At 43.5% G+C, this 25,061-nt stretch overlaps 1 protein-coding gene and 1 long non-coding RNA gene across 9 annotated transcripts in view; one reads left to right on the plus strand and one right to left on the minus strand.

The window, feature by feature from the left end:
* Window positions 1-25,061, plus strand: part of Unc-76 (fasciculation and elongation protein Unc-76) — a 109,367-nt gene that overhangs the window by 50,979 nt on the left and 33,327 nt on the right. The window lies entirely within an intron of this gene.
* Window positions 1-25,061, minus strand: part of LOC111268969 (uncharacterized) — a 33,626-nt gene that overhangs the window by 4,102 nt on the left and 4,463 nt on the right. For both annotated transcript variants that reach the window (XR_002685486.2, XR_002685487.2), the window contains exon 2: window positions 24,857-25,048. This is a non-coding gene — a long non-coding RNA (uncharacterized LOC111268969). The remainder of the gene's footprint in view (window positions 1-24,856; window positions 25,049-25,061) is intronic.

Below are 25,061 nucleotides of genomic sequence, written 5' to 3' on the forward strand. Positions count from 1 at the left end.
TAATGTTTGTTGGGCCAACACGCTTCTACGAGGATTTGCCTAGATCGTCAAGTCCGTTTTTAAGGGTCTTGCTCTAGCATGCGAACGCTAAACGGTGACGGAATGCAATCCCGCTCTAGACAAACACCGAATTCTGGATTTAAAATGGACATTTTTCCTGGAATGAACAGTCGTTATGGCAGGGCAAGACGGCTAACATTTCCACGATCGTATAGCACAGTACATCTAATGATGTATGACGAACAAGCACAATACTTCCTCGCGTGAACTACACACTTTTGGCATGTTTATCATTGGTTGTTGTCGCTGCTGTGGTCGTCTTGTTGTCGTGATCATTGGATGCTTGTTGTTGTTGTTGTTGTTGTTGTTGTTGTTGTTGTTGTTGTTGTTGTTATCCTTCAATCAATTTTACGACGGTAAGTCATTCTCCTTCCGTACTCGACATGTGTATATATCGGTAGCTTGTTGCGGATCTTCTGCATCCTGAAAAATTGATGTTGACGTTGCTATTGTCAACACTCTCTGGTGATGAGGATCGTTCTGATGACAATGATTCTAATTGTGACGATGACCCTATTCCCCGAGAATGCTTCAAGTGTCGCTTTCCCACGTGCAACTACTATATGTTACTACTACGGTGTTCACTAGCGCGCCCGCGTCAGCCATGACCACAGGATAACGCGTACAGACAGAGCGTAGAAAGAGCTTTAGTCCTCAGAGGGAGCTTTCTCTATTTTTAGCTGCGCCTCCTTTGCGTTCTGACGACCCTTGCGTGCCAGCGTAATAATAAAAATAATACATTGTTGCTGTGGCTATTGGTCAGGTCACTTTTGTGTGACGCATCCTAAGGCGGCCGTTCGCGCTGCAGCGTTAGTACTGCCGGTTACCTTGTAGCAGCTTAGTCGTTACCACAGTCATCAATAGTAGCTCTTCTACCGCCTCAGCTCGGTCGAGCGAATCCAGCGCAGCGTCCAACAAGGCATAAGGCTGGCGGAACGCCACTTCTTGTGGTATACATTGCGTACGCTTGCGGTTTGTGGTTATCTACCTCAATGGCTAACGGCATAGTGCCGATAATAACCGTCTTAACAACATAGGTATCATAGATTACCTATCTGCAGCTGTTGCTGACGAAGTCGTCCTTAAGATCGCCATTTTTCGAGCGCGAGACTGTCTCGGTTCCCTCTGATTGTCAACAATCGGACGATCCGACTCAGGCAAGACGATCGCGATCCAAAGTAAAGATGTGCTCTTGAATCGTTTAGTATTTTGTGCCGGCGATGGCAGCAAGGTCCATTGACTTCAGCAGTGAAGCTCGCCTTGATGTGTGCATGCTTAAAATACTCTGACGTTGTAAATGCGCGCGTGCACTTCATCATGTAACGCTGGCCGTTGAACGAATACCCAAAAAGCTAGCTGAACGCAATGCTGGACTAACGGCCATTTCGAAAATGCTCGGCGATGTTGCTTTTTCTCCTGCTCTGCCCTATTCAGCACACGCGTACGTGTCCTTGCGCCGCAAGAGCGGCTGCAGTGTACCAGCAGGCTGTTGTGTGCTCACTGGATGGTTATTTCCATTATTTTACATCTGCCTGGTCAGTTCTCGCAGGCACGTGTAACAGACTAGAGTTGGTATATGCATGTAAATTCTTATAGGAGTCACCAGCTGCGATCACAACAAATTGAACGTTCGCGTTGATCTATGGTCGCGCCGAACATTATATGTGACCGACGTATTCATAGGTTCTGGATCTGCGAACATTTGCAGGAGAGATGAAATTTCGCAAAAATAGAAAATATACAATGGTATTAGATCTGCGACTAGCATATAGCAGGTATTTACCACTTCGCCAGCGCTGGAACCAATGGAAAAACTGAGAGTCTCTAAGAGGTTTTTAGGGTAGTAGAGCATTTCCTAAGACAGGTTGTAACGGAAAAAACAGTTTGCACTCGAAAGCTTCGAGAAAAAATCGCCACCTATTGACATTGGACGACGCATATATAAGGGAAGCGCTTTGACAAGCGATCAAAACAGAAAGGCTCGAGCTGGCATCGTCGCTTTGACCGACCGACCGACCGACCTAGTTCTGTATCTAATATACATCTCCTCCTGCCGTCTGTCGAGCGCTCACAGAAGCTGATGATTCCTAGCCAGCGAGCACCAGTGCCGTCAGAATTCTTGATCAGTTACCAACACACGCTCAGCCTGATCATCAGAGTCGGTACGTCACTTGAAGCGGCATGTAGCTACAACAAGTAGCTATATGCAACGGCGGAAGCGCAGTGCGTCAAAATGAGCAGTGGTCTACAGCTGCAATTACAATAGAAAAGATATGACAAAACGATTTTTCTGCTGACCATTTGGCATTAGAGTCTCCTCTTAACCGCTGACTTCACTATCACCGACAATACTGACGATAACGATGCCAGCGCCGTGCCTGTAACTGTTTGCCGTAGTCCCATTATGCGTTATTATTAACACACTGGCAGACGATTGTCTGCTATTGATCGCGACTGCTGTACCTGTAATCTCATGGGAGTAAACAGACAATGGTTAGAGTACTAGCAGCTGTGCGAGCGTAGTGAAGCGTAGCTGCAAGGAGGATAGGAGGTGTTTGCCATAGAAGCAGACGCAAGCTCTCCATAGTTCACTCCTGCCAACGTCCTTCGTGGGCTATAGCGTCTCGCTCACGGCTGACCATTCTGTAGAGTCTTATTCAAATTGTCTCGATGCTTTTCAGCGTTAGTTCAGTCCTTTCATGTCTTCGAACCTATTAGTGTCAGGCTACTGATCTCATGACGATGACTGCTGTTTCTCGCATAGGGTGATGCCACCTTATTGAATATGGCTAACAGCTAATGAAATAGGGCAAGAGGGTAACGGCGGCCCAAATCTTCCTCAGGGACGCTTTCTAACTCCCATGTGGTTTCTATAAGATTACATGCACCTATGATTGTCATGCTAGCCAACGCGGCTCTCTAGCACCCTGACGAATCACAGGTTAATATCTACGGTGTCAGTAGCGAGACCCATGTTGCCTTAACAGACGATTGTGCGGTCACTGTGAGTAACTATTTGTTTACTACTAGCGCCTTACTATTATCACGTATAATAAATTGTATAGCATGTGTGGCAGTATATAGCGTAGTTTGTGACTTTGCCCTACCGTCATTGTTTTATTATCGGCCAAGCTAGGGCGTTAAGCTAGGTATAATCACTTTGCACATCAGTCCTTCGATCGATCGGAGCAATGTTGAATGCGCCTATCACATCAGCACCGACTGATTACTGGCAACCCCCTACTGACTAAATGACTGTTACTAGAACGGCACCAGTTTGTCATACTCGATCACGAGTGCCGTACTTATGGCTGCGCGGCGATTCGAAACAAACAACGAAATTATGCAATTTATTAAAGTTCTCTGCGACAGGTGTGATGACAGGGTGAAAACTGTGATTTTTCGAAAAATCATATTGGCCATTTTTTGCCGTAAAAGGGCACTTTCGTTAGAGGACGGTTAATCACTTCGCAGAGATATCGATGTATTGCTCACTCTGTGCCTTCGTATCCAACGTATGTTCGCCCAAGGCAACGCTTAAGCGTTTCGAAAAAACGAAGAAATTATTTGGTTTTCCCAGCCTCCACAGAGAATTTTCACCATCGAGGTGAGTCTTCGTTTTGTGGCATACCGAAGCAGGGTGTGATGGGAGAACTGCAGTGGTTACAAGATGCTAAGGATACGACAGAATAGCCGAACAATTTTTGGTCCTGAGCTCAGCTCTAGGACGAGTAACTGCACGCGATTTAGGCCGGATTAGAAAAATTAATAGAATATTGTGTTAGATAGCGTCTGGTAGCTGTGTTCAGTACGGGTCATGTGCGTGAAGTGGATAAAGAAGACAACAGGCTGGGTCGTCATGAGTAGAAACAAATTACCACCCAGAGTGGCAACAGCCGATCGATGCCTAGTTGACGGTATACCACTTGTGATGTTAAGCATAGTCATAGAGAAAGTAACCCTTAGCTTAGAACATATGATTGCATCACTGCTATACACATCTGTATGCTTTCTCTTTCGAGCAAGCATAGCTATCATCGCCTTACAATTTTTCGTGCGGTAACTTTTAACAAAATGGCGTTGTTGCTACGCTATGATATGTGATTGTTACTGTGATATTAATAAAATTATGAATTCAACACAAACAAATCTGGCACTCTGAACAATGACGACCGGCCCTTTCAAGCTGCACTATTATCGCCTGCTGTAAGCACTCCTTCAGAGCCTCAACGGCAAGCAACAGCAATAGCCATAACACACAAACTATGATATTACGAGCAAGCGGACACGGCACCGTCTACGGCCCTGAATTCGCCACTTACGTAACTTCTTTTAACTAGTGCCCAATGATAGAACCAGCTGAGTAAAATAAATGCAATAGCCACCGTAAAAGGAATAGCATTAGGAATAGTCGGCAGTTGCACGGAGCGGCGGATGTGTCAGCGAAGGTTGAAGGCACCATCTACACCGAGGAAAGCTAAGGTACAAAGTAGACGGAGAGGCACGGCGTAAATACCGTCGTTTTGGAGCCTTGCAGAGCCTGGCTGCTTCACGCCAGCGTTGACGCTGATGCCGATGGGCTAGTGTTAAATCCGTTTCAAGATCGCGCGTGCTCGTTCCATCGGTGACAATTTCTGGTGGCTTTCGTATATGGTAGTTTGTGGGATGTGCCACAATATCGTTAATGGGTGTAACGGATAATAATCCTTTCCAATAGCGATTATTTGGGTCTGTAGATATGGTGAAGGGGTAATTGTTAAAGATTGGACGCAACTTCGAATATTTAATATGGCTAAATGCCGTTCACTCATCGCACTTTTATAATAATAATGTTTTGATATAAATCATTTTAATTGAAAAACTACATATATACACAGATAGCGAACCGACCGGCATTACCCCAAGCTGTTGGCTCGATGTTAAAGTTGTATTTTAATTTAAAATTGTGTCGGCATGCTTTAATCTTGTACGGTACTCTTATATCTTACATGATTGAAACTATGCACAGACACATGGCTAAGATTTGTTCACGTTACATCATTTTTTACATTGCTTTCGTGAACTTGTTTTTATAGCGAACACATGCTAATCTTAGAAGGCGTGCAACTTGACGGCTTCGAACGAAGTTTATCTACCTAAGAGATAAGTCAGGCTTACGTAGGCCCAGGTCTGATATTAGTTCAAAAGCACAATTTCACTTCGATTATAGAAGCACAGGTGTACCGTTGGGCTTGGATGGCCGTTAGAGCAGCCGACCGCTCGTATCAGACCGTCTTATCATATCTAATTCTATGATATGCGTTAAACCCTATCCATTTATCGTATCCATTATATTCCACGATGTCTACTGCTGTATCCCCTGCCGATCTCTGTGCTTCATCTGGTACATTTATACAGTTTGTCGGCGTATAGTTAATCATTGTTTAGTTCTTGACATTCATTGGCGGCTCATTTGTTTTCAACGAAATTAATTTACGCTTGTTCTAGTGCCGTCGGCCTCGTCACCGTCTCAGCATCTGCCTTCCTGTCGTTCATATCTGACGGGTCGTTTGTCGGTTCCTTTGCGTCTCGTATGTACGCCTTCTGTCCCCTCTAGTTGTGACAGCACAAGCTAGACGCGAGTGCCCCGGCTGGCGCAAGCAGCTTCGGCCTCAAACGCCAAATGTTGTGTCATTATAACATTGTTATTATATATGTATATATATTGGAACTGCAAGCAGCGATAGACTGTGGTCGTAACTTTACTAACCTCAGCGGCGGCGGCAGCAGCAGTCGATCCATTCCAACGACCAAATGGCTACATACGAATGCACGACTAGCAAACACATACGGGACGGGCATAGAGACATAAAGAAACCGGAAAAGCTCACATTGTCAAGCTCTTTTCTCTTCGTTTGCCTGGCTCCTGTCAGCTGCACATGCACCCGCCTACTTGCCTATATTGTATACGGTCACCCAAAAATGCTGTTGCTACCATCTCAAGTCGTCTGGTCCCATCTAGCGAGCGAATGCTCGTTGACGGTCAGTGGCGTTTTGCCGGTCACAGTACGACGGCTCAAAGCGTATACGTGTGTGTAGCCGTTTCAGACGGTATTGTCTGTTTGTATATGTGAAGCTGAGTAGTCAACGCTAAACCACTATGAGACCCTTCCTGCGGCTAGAAAGCTACCGGCCGCCGGCTAGCAGTAAGCCCCAGCGTTCTTTCCACCTTCCTTCTACCCCCGTCTCCCTCTCCGTTGTTCGAATTGACCTTTGTCGAAGCCGAAAATGCCCGAAACAGCGCGGAAACGTAATGGCGCATCGTCTTCATTTACGGACAACGATGACGAAAAAGGAAATTATCAGCGGAAGCCCACTCACCCATAGACATGCGCAGTTTGTCCTGTGGGCGATTCTGTGTTCAGCAATGCCCATCACTTTACGGCTACAACGGGTGGCACTTGGAACGCGGCAAGAAAAAGCAGTAAAGCTGATTTTTCGCAACCTACGAAAGAACAACTGATGTATTAAAAAACATCGTCGTACTTTTCGTTTTACAGAGTGCATGATAAAATGATGTTCGATTTTGCATTCGTGACGTGCATATGGTATAATGGTAGTACTTGTTTTCTGTAGGGAGAAAAAAGTCCGAATACCGAGAGCATTGTCTTTCAAACGCATCGGTGCTATCTAATATTTATATCACTTTCGACCCAGTTTGTTATACTGAAGTTCTAGCGTTGACGCTGTCTGTTTTCTGAAAGTGTTGGCGGGTTATCTGATTTTACCAGTATCTCGGCCGTTGTTACCATAAGTAACTCTAAGGTAGGGAGCCAATTGATATCTGGCTATGCGGAGTATACCAGAAGTGATCTTTTTTTCGTTCTCACGAAAAGAAGTCAGATTAGATGTAATAAAGAGATGGGGCGTGTTATGCGGTCGTCTTGTTCCTCTAATTATATGCTACCATTGTGAATGGACTTTACAATAATACATCGAATCTCAGCTTTTGCCATAGAACTCGATGCGTGTGTGCGACGGTACGTGAGCTAGCGTCACAAACTGCTTAGCAAAGAATAGTTTTAACGTAATAGTAATGCCGTAGAGATACTTAGCTCCGTATACGACTGTCTAATACATGTATAGGTGTGTTTAGGCAACTATGAGCTTCAATATTATAAAATATTTAGTAATCAATACAATTCCCCTTTATTTCGTTCGATTGTAGGATAGGCAACAGCAATAGGGTAATTTCAGCCGCATCATTTTTATGTATTCTATCTGTTTTCATTGCCGTTGATATTTTTTCTTTGAAAATTCCACTTCTTCCCATAATGCATCATGCCAGAATCATGTGTTAGAAAGAGCTGCGAACTAATTTTCGCAGTTACAACAAGTGACCTGCCCCAGCCGGCCCAAGCGCTCCTGACGAAAGCAATGTAACTCTCGTTGGTGCCCTGCGTTGAAAAATAACTGCCGTCATCGTTGATATCTAGGAAACAGATATTAGACAATGGTACGCAATGATCGTGTTAGCGGTGGTGGCAATCAACTGTGCAGCGATGCCCCGTCCGGCCATTACCAGCCACCGCCAACAGAATAACTGTGCGACCGAGTCAAATGTCGTAAGTTCTATCAAGTTGTTGTAACAAGAGGCGAGTTGCACTGGGTCACCAACTGTTCTGTTCAACACGAATTTAATTCTGCAGAAAATACTGAAGACATGGCTTCGGAGCAGTTCGTTGTTTGTTTTGACATTGGCGCTACCGTCCGGCTATATCCACGGTTGAAGCTCTATCGGAAAATAACACATTAACAATTACTGTAGCCTCGGCCACCGTTATATGGTCGCCCTGTCGTAGAATTAACAACAGCCGGTTAACCAAACACTGCTCGCAATTATTGCGAAAATGCCAGTTACACACCGCAGGCACGTCACGATGTATAATAAATCATATGTTCGTATATGACAGCACAGAATGCGAATATGAGAGAGGGAGAGAGAGCAGAAGCAGAGAAAAAAGCGCGGCAAGATTCAAACAGATAGAAAAACGCAGGAAAGCAAGAACGAACGATGTCGCTAGCAAATATTGAAGCACTGCGTAGGCTGCCGTAGCCATAAAGCATGAGGAGCAAGGCAATTTGTGCGAGCGACCGAACAGCTGCATGTGCGTTGGCAGCGGCTGATTCGACCATCGCGTAGTGTTTTCTGTCGCTTTACGCCATTTCCCATTTCTTGTCCCAAAGTTACCAAGAAGCTGTGGCCGCTAACCGTTACATAGCTACTGCTTCGTCGTTATTGTAGCCACCTTAGGCCAATCTGACCGCAGCTGTCAATGACGACTCCATTTTTTGGCCTAGCGATACGGAAAGTCATGGGGGAAAACGGTAGCAACTGCTACTGCTGCGACAACAACACAGGAGTATCCTCTGGAGCAGTAAGACAGAACAGACATAGTACATTTGCGTCGGGATGATCGAACTCAGTCATTTCTACTTCGCATACTGCGTGTCTAACAGTTTGACAGCGTACAAATAAACGCTGTACCAATGAGTAAATCTTAGCTGGTGGCTATCACATTTAACTAATTTATCTGAGCGTCTGTGGGCGATACACGGTGCCGATTCGGCGATGAACTGTTTGTATCTAGCACCGATTTAGTCGACTGTCGTCCTGTTCAGTATGAATCGGACTACAAAAGAAGGCTTAGAAGAAGTTCTATGACGGAAACTTCGATAGGCGGTATCCGTTCTTAAGGCGATGACAGTCAGTACAAACGACACAGGTACACATCTAACGTTCATGTCATAGTAGTTCGCTAGAATTACCGTCATAGCGAGCATTTGAAGTTGCTGTTGCCTCATCGTATTATATATTTATGACTAGTGTTGTTATCTGATAGAGTTTCTGCATTGTATTTTCTATTGTATTAATTGAAGTTGGTAGAAGGCTTCGCTACGTCGTGATACAGCTCTTCGAAATGGCAGCGGAATGTATCGTTTTATTACCATGCTAGATATATAGTTTAACTCTCAGCTAAATAGCGCTTAAATGCCTTTTCTATTGAGAAGTGTCAGCGACGGCGGATTGAACGGCCGGTCGAGTGGAAAACATATTTATTTCGATGTTACCAGGGCAGCTTTGACGCGACATCTCATAGGTAGAGGCCATTGCGAACGTGTACATTCGCTCATGCGTTCCGACATCACCGCGCACTCTATGCCATACTAAGGACCGTGTATCAACGCTTTTGGCTTTGTCGCTACTAGTCGTGTTATACACAATAGCAGTCACAACAAAGAACTTAAATTTTTCGTCTATTGTCGCTACCATGTATTACATGGTATTGTATTTTCTCGACACCGGAAGCTACATCGACAGACAGCGGCTGTCCCTTTGTTTCATGGAACAGTAACCATTTTAAAGGATTTGGACAACTCAACAAGCGATGACCGTCGATCGCTTCGCCTGAGAGCGCTTTGGTTTTGTGAATCGCCACGCATAGGGTAGACGGCTAAAATAGGGAAAACTGGCAGGCGAAGAAGCGAGGGGCGTGAACATTCTTTTGAAAAAGACACAGGCCTTACTGGACACATGCGTCCAGATCGAGTGATGTTAGCATCACTAGCACTGATTTTATAAAGAGATTAGTCTGGGCTCGGCGATATTTTGGCGCTGGAAGTACAGCCAGGCCATTAAGGCTGTTCGGCCTTTAGCGTTCAGATGGCGCAGGCGGCCGCACAGCTAACGTGGCCTGCTATTGATGTGAGCGACGATTAAATAAAAATGCTATCGTCTCCCTTTAACGCATATGATAATAGCCAAAGAACAACGAGGCCATTATTTTCGCGCAACATTTATCTCACTTCCTTGGTATGGTCAAAAGCATTGGTCTACAGCGAAACTATCTAGGGTAGGACGAATAAGAAGTTTCGCTAACTAACTAACTAACTAACTAAATGAGTGTCAGTGTCCAGCGAGTCAAAGGATTCGCGTCTAATAGTGTGCTGGCCTCGTTTTAGTAAGGCCACCGAAGTAAACTTTAACGGCAGAGGATACAATCGTTGGGTGCAATGTCCTGCTACTTTAGCATACCCCACTCATATCGCATGGCTATAGGGCTGTAGTAATATTTTTGAAAATCATGGATTGTACACGAAGGTCGCGTGTATCCAATCGTAAGATTTCTATAATGTAAAATAGGAAATTTGTTTATGTGAAAGGAGACAGATATTTGACTTTAACTATAACATGATTTTATCCAGTCGTTATTTTTAGGCGCAACAAGGTAATCTATACTGGATTAGATGAGAAACAGGCAAGTTACAACACGTAAAGCATCTACAAATGGCTATTTGTTCTTTGCGCTAAAAAATTCAAATATCAACATACATTGCAATACGAAGAGTGCAAAGTTAGTGATTATATGAATGGATTTGTACTTCAATTCATGTTAGTTATAGTTCCTCACTTGAAATCGAGGTCGCAGGTACAGTAGGACTAAACCTATACCGCTGGATGCAGACCCATCAATCCATCTATCTGCCTACCAAATCGACTCTCACTGGCTGACATACAACTCATCTAGACTTCTATCATTTAATATTGCGAAGCTATATTCATTTTTCTTCACCTTAGCGCGAGCATCTTCCATGTAGTTCGTCTCTGACTGATCAAGTGGCGGCACCTCTGGAATACATATTTCTCTAAAATCTTAATAATATATATTGCTTTGAGTTCTTCTGTTTGTAAAAGTAATAGTGACGCTCGAAGTAACCGTCATCGAAACTTAGATGCTACCCAAATTGAAAAGCAAGCATGGCTGTCTTATCGTCATTACAAAACGCGTGAAAATCCCACGGTATCGCGGGTGTCTGAATGACTGAGTTGCCTCTTAAAATGTTCGTGTTAGAAACATAATGGTAGTATTTGCTCGTTTCATATTGATATACAGTTCAATTTACGTTCAAATTCAGTAATGCACGAGTTCCGTATATAGTATAATCGGAGATGTAGGACGTGCGGTGTTAAGCTCAACATTAGTACAGAACGCTTGAAAATGGCGACGCAAAAAAGCAGGTGCAAGGAAATACCGCTTCTCTCTCTCTCTCTCTCTCTCTCTCTCTCTCTATATATATATATATATATATATATATATATGCGATTGATTTGACGCACCCCTGTAAGGCAGTCAGGATGCTTACTCTAGTTTGATGCTGCAGATCATTTGCAGCGGCTCTTGGCGGCCGTAATACATGTCCTTCATAGAAAATTACAAATTGCTATTAAATCCTCTTGGTCGTATTATGCTAGCACTTGCCATTGATCTATAGAAACGCAAGTCTATAGAAATCTAAAAGAAAGGAAACTTTTACCATAGTTAGCCCGATAATAGTCACGGTTGGCGTGCGCGTAAACGATTTTTTAAGATGTCCAAGGATTCCCCTTCTTTCCATGACTATGTTTCTATATAGTGGCAGCACACGTCAATCATTTGTTCATAGATCATGCTCTGTCTTAGACGTACGTAAACATGCACCTTTAACTTCTAACTAGTCCTATGAAAAGCTCGAATAATCAAGAAATCGAGCATTAGTTTCTATTAAATGTCGCCTAGTCAAACCGAAATTGAACGCGAAGAGATTGATTTGACGGTAATTTTTACATGACCGGCCAAGAGGTGGGACCTTTTACTTGATGTATGTGATCCGTTGATACGCGTATCACAGCTGCGATGATCTGTTGAATCCACTCGGAAGCAAATAGTGAGCGTCTATAGAGATCAGCCAAATTAACAATAACACTGATGACACCGACGTGATCTTGTGCCTCATCGTCGGAAAATTTGTAGTCACAATAGTTCTAGGATAGGCGACAGCCGATGGTGGCAACACCAAACGAGCTAAAGTTTCTCAATCAATTTCTAAAGGCGACGAATCGCTCAATCGGCCACGGCTGGCTAATCCTTGACACTAGGGAACTTCATCATAGTTGCATTGAGTACCAAACTCCTTTAGTAGGGGAGGGTGACAATAAACATTAAATAATTGTGCGGCTTTTCTCTATGGTGAACTATCGTATGCGTAACTAACTTAGCAGGCACATGTAAGTTATATACTGTGCTATTCATATGGGGTGGCCTAAAAATGAACCGAAACGCCCAATCGATTCAACGACCTATGCACGTGTTTACTTCGTATCGAACTCAATCCATTCGTCCGTTAGTCTAGCTTTTTTCGCCAAAAGCCCAAAAGACTATTCACTGAGACGTATCAGTAAATCAGCGAAATGGGGGCCATCGTCATTGACGTTGTCTTGACGGCCTGCTATGACTGCTTCTGCTATCACAAACAGTATTGTAGCACTCGAGGCTAATTAACAGACGTTTGTTGTTTCTACCGCCGCTATACTCTCAGCATGCGGACCTTATCTCCTCTAGTGGCTTATGGCTGTTGGTTCTGATTTCTTTGGTTGGCTTTGAATTACTACGGTGCCAATGAGTTGGTCGCCTATATCCGTCGCCGCAGCGAACTTCCGGTTGTAGAGTGCTGAAGAGTAAAAACTGAGATCCTGGGCCGATGACTCGTACCGACCCTGATCGTGATGGCGTTAGTGCTGACACTGAAACTGAAGGAGGACATGGATCGAGTGATCTGGGTAAGTCACTACAGCAATGAGAAACCCCTGTAAAACACCGTTTAGCCGTATGCTGTATCAGCAAAACAAAAAACAAGAGGAAGAATAGCGGCTGATAAGGGGTTGGTCAGTCAGTCAGTCAGTCAGTCAATTATCAGTTAATCATTACAGTGATAAGACAAGGCATCGAGAGATAGAGGTGATGGCTGCTATTGCCATTAGTTTAGAATTCATCGTAACTTGTTCCAACTGAATGGGTATATATGATCTCCACAATGAACAGAGCCATTGATACACCCATACGCTCCGCAAGAAAAGAGATAAAAATCGTATGCGCCATATTTTCGGGCCTGGCTAAAGATCAGACGGTTTTAGCCAATAATAAAGCAGCTATCAGCGTTTATATCCCCGAATCAAGAAACGAAAGGCAGATAATAGTAGTAAGGCCATTCATCGCTAGCAGAAAACTATAAACAGATAACGAAGCGAAACAGCGTCAGATTCAATAGACCGCAGGTCAAGAACATACAGGATTTTCATCGGAAGCAGACCTTCGACTCAGCCAATGGCCTCATTCTCGATGTCTTTTATAGACGTAAAACCTGAAAGCTTTCCTCTAAGCACACGTAGATAAGAGCGTAAATCGAGCTTTCAGGTGTGCGCGCGCGTGCGTGTGCCAACAACATTTTAATACTTTACATTAATTTGCCGTCCTTAGGTTTTATATAAGCTCGACGGCTGATAGCTACCGTCATCGCAGAGCGCGCATTTTCTTTTCGGTATTATGAGATCACTTAGTGTGTCACTAGCATTTCTTATCATTCGGCGTGCGGTTCTTTGAGACCATTTAATTGGCACAGTATGGGCGACCCCACTAACTAAATCGTTTGCAAGCAGAAGTTGATGTAAGGCAAGATCAGCATATAAGGATCCCATTAGTTCGCTACTTGTATTTAATACGCTGCACATTGTAACGAAGTAGCTTCACTTGGATGTGTGCGTCCTACGACATGGGCCTTCCATTTACCTTGTTCTCGCAATAGAGGTGAGCAAGGTCTCTTAGGGAAAGTATCACAAGAATTGAGACGGAAAATGTTAGGTCCTTATTCGAACCTTTTCGTGGTTGACTAGGTGAGTAATAGTTCACAAAGGGCCCTAATGAGTGCCATGAAGTCAGTTTTGGACACTGACAGCGGCATTTGTTATTTCTTATCAATAGCCATTTATGTTTACTGAAAAAATGTTTAACTCTATTAATTGAAAACGCTTAAAATCAACGCTTGGCAACTCGTTCTTCGGTGTCTCTAACCAGTCTAAGGATCGATTTAGGTTAATTATTTAGGCAACGACATCAAATATGCCCTAACTCGTTTGTAAGCTTACGTTTTGTTATTGTCTTTCGTTCATAGGACACATAATAACTGAGCCAACTACGTAACGCCAGCCTTAAAAAAAAGCACATCTATTAGAAACTAGGATCTCAGCATATAAATCCATAAATATTTTAACTTTTACAAGACGGATGTCAACACTGCTTTTGCTTTTCGATTTTCAGCTGTGCTTGTTGTGCCTCCTCCTTTTGCTTCACCTTGAACCATGACCCCGTGTGCCTAAGGTAACGATGTGCCATGCTATAGTTTTTGAAATCTTTGATCATCTTCGTTTGTGGTACATGACCTGTTGGGTTACCGTTGATGACGGTCGTTCAGAAAATTCATTAAAAAAAACTTAGATACACTGGCATATATTCGACATTTAGTGAGGCCTGGAAAAATGGCTGTGACAAAAATGAGAAAAAGGTCGGAAAAATCTCGCTATTACTTTATTACCATTTACGTCATAAGGAGGGACGTGATAACAGGCGGTGACGTATTTGAGTAGCAGGATTCGTCTCCGATGTTTGCTGTCGAGTATTCTGACTATCGTAGTAGTTGAGCTAGCGCACTATGATCGGTGTATATGCCCGTTGCATGTTGCGACTAGCAACGGATCCCTTTCTCCAGAAGCGACTGCTCTAAGCGAAACATACGATAAAGGAAGCAATAAGCATACGAGTTCTTCTCTACCCTTCCTGCAATTGGCTGGCTGATGGTTAACGTCGGTGTCGTCGTTGTTATATCCTTTGGGGAACGACCCTACTCCTGAAACTGATAGCCGGCAGAGGTACTTACGACAGCTCTCATCGGTTAACGGCCAAACGACGCCGATATGCTACTGAGACTTTTCACCGTGGCACTCTTGTTTTTCACATTTAGCCGCAGATTGGCGACATTCGGTCGAATTCCATTGGTGCCGTGATAGTCCTCATTGTTGTTTCCAGAGCTCTGGTCATTGGCGGAAGTATCCGACAACAAACCGGGTAGCTCACGGCCACCTGCTTATTAACTGTGGAAGGCAAAAGTTGACCTAGGTAGGGAGCTTGAGGGCAGGGAGCTGGCACGAATCACAGATGTTGTCGGGACGTCGCAATAGGGTTTAGTCCCAACTGTTATTCCATGGATCAGTCGTAAAGAAATGGAACAAAGACAGTGTCGACAGCAGTTTGGCGTAGCTATCTGGCCAACTCGAGTTTTCTTCACCTCCTGGTGGCTTTTAGGGAAATGGTGTACAGATGGTTGTTTAGTAGTGCAAAAACTATCGAGGAAAAATGGTGAGTTACAGCACGTGCCATGGCGTTTCTTGTGTGTCGATGATCATGATGGTAACCATGTTATTGCTGCCGCCGCTGACGTTCCGGTTCAAACTATAGAGAAGCGCTCAGGGCTCGGTTAACAGTTCGCGCGCAAGAAAACTTAACATCGGACGAAAGTTGGACACGCTGACGGTTCACAACGATATCAGCAGCCGGTGTAGCGTGTGTGTCAGGTGTCACAGCTTAAACGATGCGACTTGTGCGAGATGACTGGTAGGACAAAGTAACTGTTCTACGGTCCGTTTCTACCACGAACAGGAAATAAAGGGTAGAACCGATGCCAAAATGAGACGGTCGAGAGAGAACATTGAAGTCATACAGAGCTTTTCGTTTCTGAACACTTGAGTAATGTCGCGGCTGCCGCTGCTACTTCTGAAAAAACATTTTTTAAAAATCTTTTACTTACCGTTTTCTTCGAATACCAATAACATAACCATAACCAGTACTACGGTTCTTTCTACTCCTGCGCAGCCGCACTGGACGCAATTCTGTTTCTAGTTACTTATCTTCTTTTCTACTTTGAAATTGTCAGAAAATGCAACTGTTGCTAGTTCTGATCCAAAAGGGGAAAACTCAACAGTGAAATAGGGCCAAACGGTAATAGGACAAAACGAAGTTTTTTTCGCCAGTGGTAATCACGAGTTGGCCAGTAGGGCAGTTACCTCTCGTGAATGGCTTCCATCATCACTGTCAATACCGCCGCATCCTTTCAACGAGAATTCTTATGCTAAAATGACCCGACGGCAGATGGTACAGACAGAATAGTACAACAATTTTCAGCTTGAATGGGCAAAATTGTGACACTTCTTCTGAGCCATCGTTTCCCCTTTGTCACAGGCGTGTCTCGACCTTTTTTTCAGTCTGGTCATTTTACTGCACAGCGAAGACGCTAACAACAGTACGACACGTTCAAAGCGAGCCGTACGGAATCATTGTTGCGACACTTCACGACGTAAAAAGTCTCACAATAACAACAAATGACAGTAGCAACGATCATCGTCTTCAACGGTAGACGAAGTGGGTCAATGTGAACTTTGTCCTTGTTCTACAGCTGTCTGCCCGCGTGTCTGCGTGCACTGTTACACACTCCATATATTACTATATGTCATAATCAATCAGCTCGCTCACTGATAGATACTACACTGTTGACTCATCATCAAGTACCTACACAGATGAGAAAGAAATTAATGAGGCGACCTGGCATCATTGTTTATTATGTTTTTTGCTGTTTCATTAGCTGCTGTTATTGACAACAACTCGATTGCAGCTAAAGCCCGCGCACTGTCATAGCACCCTCAGTCTTTACCTCCACCTCATGACGCATCGCCAAGTTACCGCTTGACCGCTTACAATCAGAATATTTAAATAGTTCTACTCCCTCACTGGCTAATGAAGCTTTCGTCACGATTGTGCGAGCACAGATCACCGCCGGCTTTGTGCAGCGCAAAAATACACAGACAGGCAAAGATTAGGTTCAGGCCTGTACATCCGATAATATACAGATACATCGTTATTATAGTGTGTATGTATATAAATCAAGATAAAGCTTTCTCTGGGCTAGCGAGACCGCTGCCAGCCCCCACCGTTCGCTGGAACAGTTACCTATGCGATCGAGTCGCATAGAACCACTTACACCGCAAATCCTTTCGTTTTACGTATAGTAGTTACATTGTTCATGCTGGTTTTGGCCGCCATCGTGGCGGTTCTATTCTCGTAGCGTTATTGTCGAGGCCAAGCCAATGAACCTCTCCCCTCGGGTTCACTTTGTGCACATCGTTGTTGTTACTGGCGCCGCCGCCGCCGCCGCCGCCGCCACCGAGACCGTTGCAGTTATCCCTGTCACGCCATAGCTGCTATATTGTGTTTTGCATCTGTGCGTCATTTCCTCAGACTAGCTTCGTTGTCGCGGTCATTATCTTCACAGTCATTACGAATATCAGCACCGGCATAAGCTGTTCGCCGGCCGCCAACAACCTGACGGTGACAGCAGTGCGCAGAAATGTCGGTATCCTTTCTTTTCTGACCTCGCGTGCACAGGTAACTGGCTAACAGTTCTGCGTCAGCGTCCTGTGTTCGGCCATTAGCCCTCAACAACGAAAATCAACTGATTTTCCAGATGCTGTTGTTATCGTCGTCGTCTTTTCCGTTGTTGTCTGTATCGCGGCAACCATCATCATATATCTATGCGGTTGTTACAGAACAGTGGACCAGAGCTGGAAAAAGGTTTTCAACTGTTACTGCTGGCTGTGATCATAAGACTGATTGTTGTTCCATAGTTAATAGTAGAAGAGATCAGATCTGGAATGGGTTGTTAGTGCTGATGCCAGTGTCAATCTTGTCACCTCCGTTGTTGCCAATTGTAGCTGGAATCGCAGTAACCTTTTTGTGGCCGTCATGACCTAAACGAAAGAAAAGGTTAAGCTGCTGTGGATGGAGACTTTCCATTTCTGTTGTCATCAACACTGAAGCAACAGGCGGACTCTGAGGCAGGGACCGCGTGCAGCGAGAACGTCGCATAGATGAATCGAGCAGAGAACAGATACAGATGGGACCATTGGCCTTTTGTTCTTCTGCCTCGTCCTTTTCGTGTCAGCAGAAACCTCTCTTCGTTTTCTTCAGTCGTTACTTTTTTGCCTTTGTTTTCTGTCATGGACTCCTTTTGTCCTGCGGTCACAGAAATGGTGTCCCCTACTATGACGTGCCAACACCATCGTAAATTAGGAAGATTTCGGTTAATCGTTATAACGTGAGTGAGTGTTGGATGATCGATAGGTACAAGTAAATATGTGGATGGTCAATATATACGGGCAGCAGCGGAACGAGGAACAGCAATCCGCAGCAGTGTGACTACTTCGTACGAGTGGATCCTCCTACCGCAAACGATTGGTTTTGGTAATTTAAAGGGGAGGTTGTGGGCTTGCTTTTGTTAAAGATAAATAGTGCACGCTACGGGAGTTAGCGCATTCTCCAACGCTTACGATCTCATGCTGACCATGCCACAGTGTACCGACAGATACTACTTAGATAATCAATGATATCTCATAAAGAATATTAGAAGAATATGTCGAAACTTCATATCTATAATAACTAAACTGAGATAACTAAGATAAGAGCTGTTAAGGTCGAAAATCAAATATATTTCAACCGAAGCGCCATCTTCCTTATAACAGCTCGCTTATTCAGTACAGGGGCTTTCTCAAACGAATGGACATATTGCTGTGCAAGCTATAAAATGACAATGAAGGTCGGCCGACCATAATCGTTGTCCGGATCATGCGAAGTGACAAAGGTCTCGGGAAAAGACCCGCGAAGCTTTTCTGGCCAGGATAAGAACAAAAATAATGACAAAACGGCAAAAGTCAACAGGTCGAATTCCCGTCACCGGGTTTCTCGACTCGCTGTTCTCCGTTATCCTAATACTATGGTTCAGGAAATAACAACACGGTCTCTTCGTGACGGAAATGATGCCACATCGATTACTAAATTTCTGGCTGGAGTATCTAGCAGCTGCGTACAGCATGTTATGACACAACGAGGGTTAAAGCTGGTCAAATTTGATTGTCTCCCAAACACCAACCGGCTTGCCGCACTTTCTTTCTCAATAGACTTGATTGAAATCTCTTACGTCGTCACCACATGTTACTCGACGTTACGTTATATTAGAGCTCCGTTCTATTCTAATTGCTTTATCACCCTAGTTGTTTCTACTGAAAATACGACTACGGCCAAATTATAAATGATAGATGGCGCGACCAATAATGCCGGCAGGTCTCGTCAGTTCGGACCTGTTCCGTCGCTGTTAGGGTTTGAGGAGATGTTATTGTTGCCTATCTGCCTCCTGCTTACTCGGTTAGTTAGCAACTCAGTGTGAGCTTTATCTTTTTTTTTAAAATTTTTGCTGTCAATTAAGTTGCGATTCTGTCATTTTCAACAAATGTCTACGGCGGAATCATTGCAGTTAATGCTTAGACCGGCACAAGCCTTATCAGCAGCAGCAGCAGACGTCAACCCTAACGGCAACGGCAGTAGTCAGTCACCTTTTCGCCTGCTGTACCTCGGTACGCTAATAGGTACTGCTACTACTATTACCATTACTAAGTAGATTACATGTATATATAGACAATAAAGCCTGAAAATAATGCATCATTACCGCAACGCTTTAGCTGTCCAGCGTACTGGGTGACAGCACTGCGATAGTAGCAGTTTCAACGGGGGGTCTGTGACATGGACAAGGACGTTTGAGTTGTGCCTACTTATTTATTCCGACCCTATCGTAATACGCACAGCATAAAATTTCCCATATTTCATTAAACAAGGGCTGATTTTTGGCGAAAATGTTTAAGCAATTTACAGTAGCAAAGGGAACAACGGCATAATGGACCGTGCCGTTACGGTACCGTTATTCTGTTCTATGAGAGCGCTGTAGAGGACGGAGCAATCGCATCGCAGAACAGTGACGGTGATGCTACTTACGAATCTTACTATCCCGAATAGGCCCTATTTGGGCTCATTTAGAATACTGTTATTGATCGCAGGCGATTGCCAGCATAGACATACATAGGCCTCAATCCTGCTTACACTCAGTGGCACAGACAAACTTTTAGAACGGTCGTGAAAATCGAACCGATATTCGATCACTTATTATAGCGGCAGTCTTTCTATAACTTATGGGTAGTAAACCTGACAGGCGTGTTTTTGGTGGTCAAGGTCAAGCCATGCTTTGATCTATGGTGCCATGCTAAGGCGGCATCGTCTAACAGACACTCTATGACAATGGCAATACATTGTAGTTAGCTAGAACAGTTCACTAAATAGATTGGAGCTAATATAGCGTTTTTCGATATATTTCAAAGGTATGTGTGCGATATGGCCGATGGCTCTACAGGTGGGGCACGAAGCCAGGATCTGTCGTTTAGCGAGTGCTTTGAGTGCGCGCCTCTATATTATTCGTTGGCGTTCGTTGAAGGGACCCCATGTGTGAGGTGCATTGCATAGATGACAAGGGAACTATGTATTAGTTGTAGTTTATCATTGATATATATATTATGGATCATGAAACTTCTACTGTTGCTGCGCTTCCCATTGTTGTTTCTTTTTGTGGATGTTTTGATATAGCTGTCATTGCATAATTCAGTAAGTAGTATAGACATTTTAAGGAAGCCTTGCCGTTACTGAGCCTTTAAGGTGACTGTCCTTTGGCTCATCTCTTTGAAAGCTACCACAAGGCATCTTATGGGAAAGGTTGTTTAACCTTCGTACGCTAAACGGAGAGTGCGTTTATCTATTTTCTAACAACTTTAGGTCAGCGGTGATCTATTTATTGTCCCCTTTTACATTGGGATGTTTATCCATAGTTGCATATCAGATCAATAGTGTAAATATGCACCTTTTGCCCGGGGTTAAATTTTGGGCCATAAATTGATCTTTGTTCATTATCGATTCACAAGCTTATTTGCTCCTAGTGAGTCATTCAATACTCTTGTCGCAATCGTAAATCTATTCTAGATTATGGTTGCCATCACTTTGGGTGATTGCCTGTTGGGCTAATTTTTATAATAACTCCTACTCTTGGCAGTTAGAAATCGCGGTGAAATAGGCTTTGTTCCGTCTTTTCTTCCAGTCATTTGTACAATGCAAAATGGTGGCGCCATGACCAGTCGCTACCTCCGATGACTCATTAATCAAATTATTCGAAAGGCCTAATAAAAATTTTTATTCCGAAACTATCTATGAAGTCCGTTCAAACAAGCACCTTCGCATCGCGGATACTGAAGAATCAATAAACCATCTAGTTTAGTTCATATTTTTACAATAGAACACCCACTGACACCTTCGCAACAACTACGCTTTCTGCTCTTTATTATCAGTTATATCTACTAGTTCTTTCATAGTCATTGTTGCTCTGCCGTGTTTTAAGAAGTTTCGAGTTGCGTTATTCTCGTCCCCCAAATGGAAAATCAGCATGGTCAGCCGGTGGACGACGCACATGGATGGCCATCACTCGGGTGTCTCTCAATCCTACAAAGTAAACATTTACCACAGGATCTAGAAAGGTCCTTATTGGACTTCAGTAAAGCCTAGTGACTCATGAAAACGACATGTTTCGAAGCTTCTTGTTCCTGTTCCTAGCTACTTATAAGGAAAGCGCAATAGGGAACTATTTGCTTGTCCCATGAGCAGCATAAATAATGATCGGAACAATTCTTGGACAGTTCGACAAATGGGTTTAGTAAAGTTGTTTTAGCGTAAAATTAGGTTGGGTTGCTGTTTCATTCATTACCTAGTGAATAGTTGCTAACTCTCATAAGTAAAGTGGGTCTAGGAAAGAACGAGCGGTAATAGTTGAGCCCATTGGCTGAATTCGACCCACGACCTTATGCGAGATAAAAGCAAGTGTCTTTCACTTTATGAGATTATGAAAAAATTTACGCTTGGCGTCAGCGTCGTAGTTGTATGTTAATTGAATGCGTACAAAGAGATATCGTTTATGCAGTAAACGGAGGGTATCTTTCTCCTTTAGCCTAATGAGGCTTAATTATTACTGTGTCTTCAATTTTCCGACAGTCTAATTTTCTCGGATACTGTTAACTCTTTCCGATTACACAGAGTTACAAGAGGAATCATGGACATCGTTTGTATTGCAACAAGATATCGGGCGATCCACTCAGCTGGCACTCTATCGTTAGATACGGACGATGTAATTATCTAATAATAATGCGCAATGATATTACCGCTACCTTTGCCGCGTCGCGTGGCCTCTAACTAAACTAGATGGACTAAATATGCCATTAAAGTACCCTCATCTTTGGGACGTGAACCATTACGACCACGATCAGCTGTGTTTATTATCAGAGGGTACTGGGGCATAGGGAGCGACAATTTCTCTTCATCAAAGGCAATGGCGAGACACCACGCGGTGGCGGCAATACATGTGATATGCCGTTGTTATATCTTTTTGTTGTATGTTTATCTTTTTTAATATATATATATATATATATAAGTGCGTGATTAAGATATAAATGGACCATTGGCTGTTAGTTGTAACGTATACAAAATCTTTTTTTATGAACGATTAAATGTTGCTAGCATTCACTTTATCCTGAGGTCATTACTATATGAATTCCTACGAGGACATCGGCATGAAAGTATATCCAAAATGTATTATTTGCGTTAGTTTTGTCGGTCGTAGCTGTTTCGTCATCGCCCTTTTGTGTGCAAACGCTAATGAGTTCAGCCGGAACTTATTGTCGAAAAACTGTTAATTAACTTACGAAACTTACTGCCGCACTATGTATTGCACTCGTTACTACTGTAGCTGCTGCTTTCCTGAAGCACCGGATACACTGGGAGTCAGCCACCATCGCATATCTCATCTATTCATTATAGCTGGCGAAAGGAAAATGGCATCAGGCTAGACGACCTAAGAGGACCTAGCACGATGTGTTTACTGGTGCCTCTGCTACTAGTATCGTAATTAAGAGCATATTCAAAAATTTGTGACATTCTGCCGCTAGCCACGTATAAATCATATCTACGGAATCCGGTTTCTCAGTCGTCCAATTAAAGATGGAAACTTGTAGAGGGTTCTTAATTCTTTTCATCGTGCACGTGTCGGACCCAGAACTCTCATCACATCAATAACAGCAGTTACTGTCTCCCACGTTCATCTATCGTCGTTTTATCGCACTGACATGCTCCTCGCTACCTGGCAAAGGGCGTAATTTGAACGGTATCGCCAAAGCGTCGATTCCGTCGTTTACCTACTGTGAGATCAGGAACAGAAATACGTTAATGATATGATTCCGCCATTGAACACGTTGATTACAGTTGCCAATACCTTTGCGCTGCATGGTATTGTCATCGGGTATCTTTCCCTTGATACGATCGAACGTACTATTACGTGGAGTAATGCCTGGGGAAGTGAGCCATAAATAATGAACTATACATTGTTTGTAACTGATCTATAAGACTTGAACGATACCAACTTCGTGTGTCAGCGTCGCACCCATAATACTTTTACAGTGATGAAATTTTCGGACTGCTCGAACACTTAAAACTATAGAATTGGGACTCTATTTTACTTCTTAATCTATATTCTAAGTAATTTATATTATGACTAGTTGAAATGTTATGCCCATCAAGAATTTCTGCCCATTTACAGACATAGGGCAGCTTAAACAGCATTGCGACAACGTAACATATAGATGAAGCAATCATTTTCTATATCGTCATAGAGTAGTTAACGGAGCATGGAACAAGTTCCTCATTAATTTCTAACTCAGCTTAATCAGCTCAGTAAGCATAGTCAGCCTTCTATGGCAATTTCTGAGATTTCCCCGTAACAATATAGTAAACATTGTCGTAATAGGACATTGCAGTGGTAATTGTATTAGCCAGTAGCTAGGCCTTGTTTCTTCTAGGCTTAGTCAGTCTTTTCTATTTGAGTAAATTAAGCAGCATACTTCTCTATACGTGACAACGCCCTAACGGAACCAGATCAGAATTGGCTGATATTGTATTATACGAAGCAGTAATTAAGCGCTACATCGGCAGGTGTCATAACGGAATTACACTGTGGCCGACTACAAAAATGGCAAGATGTTCCTTAATGATTCCTACTCCCCGTCAATAGGCAAGGGTGGTACTTTAGTTTGTCCATGTACAACCACTTACTTCCATATACACTAAACCCTACGCTTTAATGTTGGCGCCGCTCTGAATCATGCAATGTCCATCGATATAGAACAGAATCTATATACAACGAAGGGATTAGCAGCGCATATCAACGCCGTTCTGTTCGATATCTACGTCTACATAAAACACCATAAATAACTGCTCAGTAAAGCAATACAGTGGACGGATGCTGATAGGGCCTAACAAGTCTTACTGACTATGACCCTATCGCAGCAAATGACGATGTCGACAGAAGAGGTCTTTACGATCCGCAGTTGTTGGGAAATGGTCAGTAGAAAAGTGTTAGGGTAATGCGATGAGGAACGAAAATACGAACGAGGATTCAGTGAGAAAAAAAGGGCCGGGCTCAAATGCACCGGTATAGGAATACAAGGAGCGTTACGCGCGAAACGGAAATGATTGATGTAGCTGTTATTGGACGTGGTCGTCGTCGAGCTGTTTGTTGGGCAGAGCAGCTACAGAACTTTATTGCCTACTACCTGCGTGGGTCCCTATCTCATAGGCAAATGTGAGCTCGTCATCAAAAAACTTAGAACGAACCCGTATATTTGATAAAAGGCAACTACGACGACAGATTGACTCGCGATACTAAACGGGTACTGATATGCTCAATCGCACAGGCGCACGATTACTGCACCGTCCGAGTTTTTTTGCAACGTTTCTACATTGTGCCGACATATTTGTACGTGATCACTTTTGAGAGTGAAGTGATGCCTACTATCATCATCAAATCTATATAGAGAAATAAAAATATCGCGCAATGTTTCGACAATTATTGTACTAATATATCTTACCTTTCGAGCAGGAGCTCTTCAGATATAAGTGAACCGGCGAATCATCCACGAGTTCATGAGATACGCATTAAATGAATAGTTGTATTTATAGGCTTCCCTTCGGCCTGAAACACGACTTGTCCTTTGTACACGGTCAGGCTAAGCCACGATAGAGAAGGTCTCGTTCGATCCCCAAAGTCTTTTTCTGTTTAGCTGAAAGGTAACA

The sequence above is a fragment of the Varroa jacobsoni genome, unplaced genomic scaffold (assembly GCF_002532875.2).
Source record: "Varroa jacobsoni isolate VJ856 unplaced genomic scaffold, vjacob_1.0 scaffold_1338, whole genome shotgun sequence".
NCBI lineage: Eukaryota > Metazoa > Arthropoda > Arachnida > Mesostigmata > Varroidae > Varroa > Varroa jacobsoni.